The 6,094-nt window shown below is 45.9% G+C and overlaps 1 long non-coding RNA gene across 1 annotated transcript; it reads left to right on the top strand.

Moving 5' to 3' along the window:
- Positions 1 to 4,407: 4,407 nt before the first annotated feature.
- LOC105470647 (uncharacterized) lies at positions 4,408 to 5,871 on the top strand. The gene is made up of 2 exons (XR_980652.3): positions 4,408 to 4,884; positions 5,569 to 5,871. It is a non-coding gene; the product is annotated as an uncharacterized lncRNA (long non-coding RNA).
- Positions 5,872 to 6,094: the final 223 nt, after the last annotated feature.

The raw sequence follows: 6,094 nt of genomic DNA, 5'->3' as shown, positions 1-6,094 counted from the left end.
TTCTGTTTGTAGCCTATTTCTATGTCTAATCTCTGGGTGTCTTTTCAACATGCTTGTCTTTTCAACTCTTCCAGCACCTTTAAAACTAGCGCCCATATTAATGTCCTTCTATTCAGCTCCTTGTCATGGGATAGATGTTCCCGAGAAAACCCTAAGACACAGATTTTTTTTTGTTTTTGAAACGAAGTCTCGCTCTTGTCCCCCAGGCTGTAGTGTGATAGCGCAGTCTCGGCTCACTGCAACCTCTGCCTCCCAGGTTCAAGCAATTGTCCTGCCTCAGCCCTCCAAGTAGCTGAGATTACAGGCGCCTGCCACCACGCCTGGCTAATTTTTCTTTTTTTTGAGACGGAGTTTCGCTCTTGTTGCCCAGGCTGGAGTGCAATGGTGCCATCTCGGCTCACCGCAACCTGCCCTCCCCGGTTCAAGCGATTCTCCTGCCACAGCCTCCCTAGTAGCTGGGATTACAGGCATGTGCTACCACGTCCGCCTAATTTTGTATTTTTAGTAGAGATGGGGTTTCTCCATGTTGGTCAGGCTGGTCTCAAACTCCTGACCTCAGGTGATCTGTCCACCTGGGCCTCCCGAAGTGCTGGGATTACAGGCATGAGCCACCGCGCCCGGCCACGCCCAGCTAACTTTTGTATTTTTAGTAGAGATAGGGTTTTACCATGTTGGCCAGGCTGGTCTAGAACTCCTGACTTCAGGTGATCCTTTTTTTTTTTTTTTTTTTTGAGACGGAGTCTCGCTCTATCGCCCGGGCTGGAGTGCAGTGGCCGGATCTCAGTTCACTGCAAGCTCCGCCTCCCGGGTTCCCGCCATTCTCCTGCCTCAGCCTCCCGAGTAGCTGGGACTACAGGCGCCCGCCACCTCGCCCGGCTAGTGTTTTGTATTTTTTTTTAGTAGAGACGGGGTTTCACCGTGTTAGCCAGGATGGTCTCCATCTCCTGATCTTGTGATCCGCCCCTCTCGGCCTCCCAAAGTGCTGGGATTACAGGCTTGAGCCACCGCGCCCGGCCAGAAGTTTTTAACGTAAGACACAGACCCTAAGACAAAAACTTGGGTGCAAGTAGTTTATTTGGGAAGTGATCCCAGGAAGCACAAATGGTGGGGGGGAGGGGCGCGTGCTCATGAGTATGTTACTGCTGTGGGTGACGAGTGGCTTGGTCTTGCTGAGGACCCTTGAGAGAACATGAAGACGACCCCTCAACATTGTCCCACTGAGAGATGGGGCAGCTGAGATATTTACCTGCCCTCTCCCATCTTTCATTGATTGAGAGTTGTCCTTCGGGGCATAAAATTTCAGGTATTTCCAAAATGCCATGCAGGTGGGCTAAACAAGCTCCTACAGCCCCTGGAGAAAGCCACCAAGAGGAAAAGCAAAGAACGAGGAGTTTTGGGGTGGGAAGCTGTCAGTGCTGCAGGTAAACTTGGGTGGCTGAAGATGATGGGGCAGGGCAGCCAAATCACCTACTGCCATGGTGACTTGGCCACCATTATAAGTCGATGCAACCATACGACCAAGGACAGCCAAGGTTGGACCCGAGCCCCCTCTCCAGAAATTCTGCCTTACTTCAGAATGGGGTGAACAGCAGGGAGAATGAACATTTTCTTTGCTTTCTCTCCTCCCTCCTTTCTTTTGTCTAGGTAAGCCAGCCAGTCAACTGCTTATGAGGATGAGGAGAAACTGGGGCAAAGTTTAAGGATGTCCCAAAGGCTGGGTGGCCTTCGGTCCGTGAAAGAGAACACATCTGTTCTATTGCAGGCCGAGGTCATCTGCATCCTCATCAATAAGCTAAGTGAGCACTCATGACCTTCCAGACACGGTGCCTACACGCTCTAAATGCATGGTCTCTTTTATTCTCACAACTTTCTGAGATAAGTGCTGTTAGCATTCCCATTCCACAGAGGAACAAACCAAGGCTCTGAGACGAAGTAATCTGCTCAAGACCTCATGGCCTGGGATCATGGGTGTGAATCATCTGGGTGAATGATGAGGTCAAATCCCAAGTCCATGTTTATGACACTTAGAAATAACCATTTACGTGTCCTTTTAAGGGTCAAAACCATTTAGAGGTTTTATCTCTTTCTTACAATCTTCAAAGAAGTTTAACACATTATAATAAATATCTCCCAGATAGCTCAGGTCACTCAGTGAATATTAGTTGAATTGCTTTTGTATTAGATCCTACCTGCAGCCAAAATATAAATCTGACTATGTCACCCTCCAGCTCAAATATCTTCCATGGCTCCCCATTGCCCTCCAGAGACAATTTAAACTCGTTACTATGGACTCTTTACTCCAAGTCCTTGAGATCCCTCTGTGCCACCTCCCCAGCTTCCATCCTCTGATCCGTTCTCCCCACAGTCTCACTTCAGCCATGCTAAGCTACCTGCCAGTCTCTCCATGGACCCTGGGCTCTTGCCCTTGCTGTTCTTCTGGGAGCTCTTTCGTCCAACACTTATTCACTTTGTGTGAGTTAACTCAACTGTCACCTCCCCAAAGTGGCCAACCTCCACCCGCTGTGGTCTTGCGCCAGTGCCTTCCCCTGAGTCCCACGACATCCTGCATTAGCTTCTCTTACATCGTATTGTTATTGTTTTTTTGCCTGCCTGTCTGTCCCACAGACACGAATGCAAGCCTTTATGTACTTAGGTTGGATTTGAACCTTGGCTGTGCCATGTGTGTTCTTGGGCAAAGTCGTTTTCTCTCTCTGAGCCTTAGTTTCCTCATCTGTGAAATAAGCAGTGAACAAGGTCAAGTCATGTGACACACAATACCTGGCATCTAGTGAGGTTCAGTGCTAGCTTTTATTCTGTATGCATCTTCAGGGCCTGTCTTTGGACCAAACACACTGCTGATGCTCAGTGAAGTGGTAGCTCTACCTGGACCAGTGGTTTTCACATTTTCTCCTTCATTGGAACCACCTGAGGGGTTGCTAAAACACAGGTTACTGGGTCCCATCCCAGGAGTTTTTGATTCTGCAGGTATGGAGCGGGGCTTGAGAGTTTGCATTCCTAATATGTTTTCAGGTGGTGCTGAGGCTGCTTGGTCCTGGGACTGTACTTTTAGAACCATTGGGCTGGTTGCCTGGGAAGGGTAGATGTCTGGTTAGGGTGATCAGGTATTCGGAGTTAAAACAAATTCACACTAGAGGATAAGGCGATCCCCAATGGGTGTGGCCACAGGATGTTTGTTTATCCATTTATCCATTCAACCAATATTTGTTGAGTATCTACCATGTCCAGGCATTGTGCTAGACACTGACAACAGAACAGTGAATGAGCAAGACAAGAAGGTCCAGATCTTGATAAGTTCACAGTCTAGTCGCCCTGCTTTGGAAGGTGGGGACCGTCATTACACAAATCCCCTGAGTGTGAATTGAAGGGGCATAGTTAGTTTGGGGAACGGTGAGCCTTAAAAACACTCAATATCAATAATGGCTTTACTGTCTACTGCATCATTGTATTGCCTTCTCAACAATGATTTCACCAAAATGATTCATTGAAACTGATTATGGTATTCCCAAATCCCCTTGCCTGGAACTGCAGCCATCATTCAGCACAGTTTTAGGATGAAGTCAGCCCATGGAACATGGCAGAATGGAGTGTCAGAGAACCAGAGCCAGGCTGTGAGACTTAACACCAGTTATATGAAAAGATACATTTCCTCATTATCGTTGTTAGCTGGAACAGAGTCTCAGAGGATCAAAGCCAAAGATGTGATACAACACCTGTTATATGAAATGATAAATACCCTTATTGTTATGATTATCTGCCAATTCAAGTAGGGGTTTTCTGTTACTTGGTGCTAAAATTTCCCCATGATAGAAGAGCTTGCCTTTCCTAAGTGCTTACAATGTGCCAGCCACTGCAATAAATGTTTGGTATGCACCATCTCACTGCATGCTGACAGCAACTCCACCAGTAGGCTCTATTATTAGCCCATTGTTGAGGGAGGACACTCAGAGTTTAAGTCACTTGCTCTCTATTTGGGAGTGGAGAAGATGAGAGGTAAAGCTGCTTTGTGGAGCAGGATGGGCCAGTAAGGATTATTTAAATGCACTGCAATGACACCAACTTAAACGTTTTGCAATCACACAATCTTCCTTGAGCTTCTTCCAAGATGGAGCAGATAAGGATGGAAACACAAACCAACCGACCTTATCTTCGTTTGGAGGACTGAGAATCGTAGAAGGCAACTGACTTGCCCAGTTCAGCTTTCTCGTTCTAGTTCTCCTCATTAAACTTGACTGCTTTCTAGAAGTTAATCAACAAATACACACTCTCAGGCTGCTTTGGCCCAGTTTCCTGATTAGGCAATCAGGGAAAAAGGGCTAGGCACTGTAGAACCCCAGGTCCTGCAGCTCCCCCATGTGGTTGTATTTTGACAAAAGCATGCTTCTGGGAGAGGAGCTCACGTAAGGAACCAGCCCTTCCATGGCTGTCATAGCAGAAGTGCAGCTGGGGGCCATTTTGTCAAGAAGTGCTCATTTGGAAAAACAAAACAAAACAGAAAACGAAAAAAAAAAAAGAATCTATACAGGTGCATGCCGGTCCTCCAGTAATGAAATATAACAAAGGAAGCACTTAAGTTCAGTGAGGGAAATACAGCCTTAAATTACAGATGGTACCCAGAGCACTTTATAAACGGTAATGTGTGACAATGTATTATCCTTACTTCTGTGAAATTGTGGACTGCAACTTCTACCCGGGCCAGTTAAAGGGCCAGGAGATGGAGAGGGTTGCGTGAATACCGTTCAAGAAAAGGGCAACAGAGGCTAAGGGGTTAAACTCCCCAGAAAACCAATTTATGCAAAGGGCTGGATCCTGACCGGCATTCTGCGCTAAAGATCTGAATTACAAATTTAGAGAATTTGCTGCTCGGTAAGTAATTTCTTTTCTTCCTAATGGAGACTATAATTTCCAGTGGGCCAGTGCCACTTAATTTGCACTGATAGAGTGAACAAAATCTTGACCACGGAGAAGCCTAATTCTACTCATTGTGCAAAATTGCCTTTTAAAAAGGCTTAAAAAGGGACATTCAAAGGATGGTTAAAACCAACTCCTATAGTCTTACATTGCTGCAAAGCACATTCCCTAGTTTCCCCTGTGTTTGTATCTTGGGTTAGTTAATAATTGGAATCATTTATTTTTCCTTCCCTGTAAGGTAGGTAGTGTAGCTGATTTTATTTTTTAAGGTATAAGATCTACTTGGGATTCTCTGACATAGGAAATAACATTGCCAGATGCAGGTGGGAGAAATCTGCACCCTTCCAGGCACTTCGAGAAGGGGAAGGACACAGATTCTTGGTTTCTTGAAATCTCATTCTTTCAGACACTTAGAATCTAATTTGATGAGACCCCAGTGCTTCTGGACTGTTTGCAAACAAACAAGAACAATCTAGTGTGTGTGAAGTGGGAGGAGGGAGGGGAGAGAGTGTGTGTTTAAACCCCTGATAATTTGTCTAAAAAGCAAGGGGATACATACAACAAACACAGGAATTTCACTTTCTTTCTCTTTTCCTTCCCATTTTGCCTTCTATTTTGGTATGTGCCTCCTTCTCCAAGACGACGAACGCAGGAAGGACCTCACTGGCTGCTGGGAACAACTGCCCTTTTGAATGAATTCTTTTATGGTTACCAGTCAAAAAGTCACCGTCAGCTGGAACTGGAAGGGAGGTGTGTGTGTGCGTGCGTGTGTGTGTGTGTGTGTGTGTGTGTGTGTGCAGTGGCAGCCATTTCAGCTCAATAGCTCCATTCCTGGAAAGGCCACTTCTTCTTGACATGGGAGAAGACACGCTTCCCTGTGTACCTAAAAATAAATAATAAGTCAATAAATAATCATGATAATAAAGGCATTTTTGCTCCTTCCCCCCGGTCTTAATTCTTTCTCTTTTCATAATGTTTTCCTGTGTGCCACTTTGCTTTGCTTATTTTCCCCACTGCTTGTTGTCTGAGTGGCATTTCTGGGAGTCTGTGTCCTAAAGGCTTTCTTGGGTTTACGGGTGAGTTTCTACTCTTTTTCACTCTAGGTCAGCATAAGGGGTGGGCATTAGTATTTGTTGTAAATGCATTGGGAATGGGATCTCAACTC

The sequence above is a fragment of the Macaca nemestrina genome, chromosome 15 (genome assembly GCF_043159975.1).
Source record: "Macaca nemestrina isolate mMacNem1 chromosome 15, mMacNem.hap1, whole genome shotgun sequence".
Classification (NCBI taxonomy): Eukaryota; Metazoa; Chordata; class Mammalia; order Primates; family Cercopithecidae; genus Macaca; species Macaca nemestrina.
Note: the sequence above shows the minus strand (reverse complement) of the source record. Positions and strands in the feature narration are given on the sequence as shown.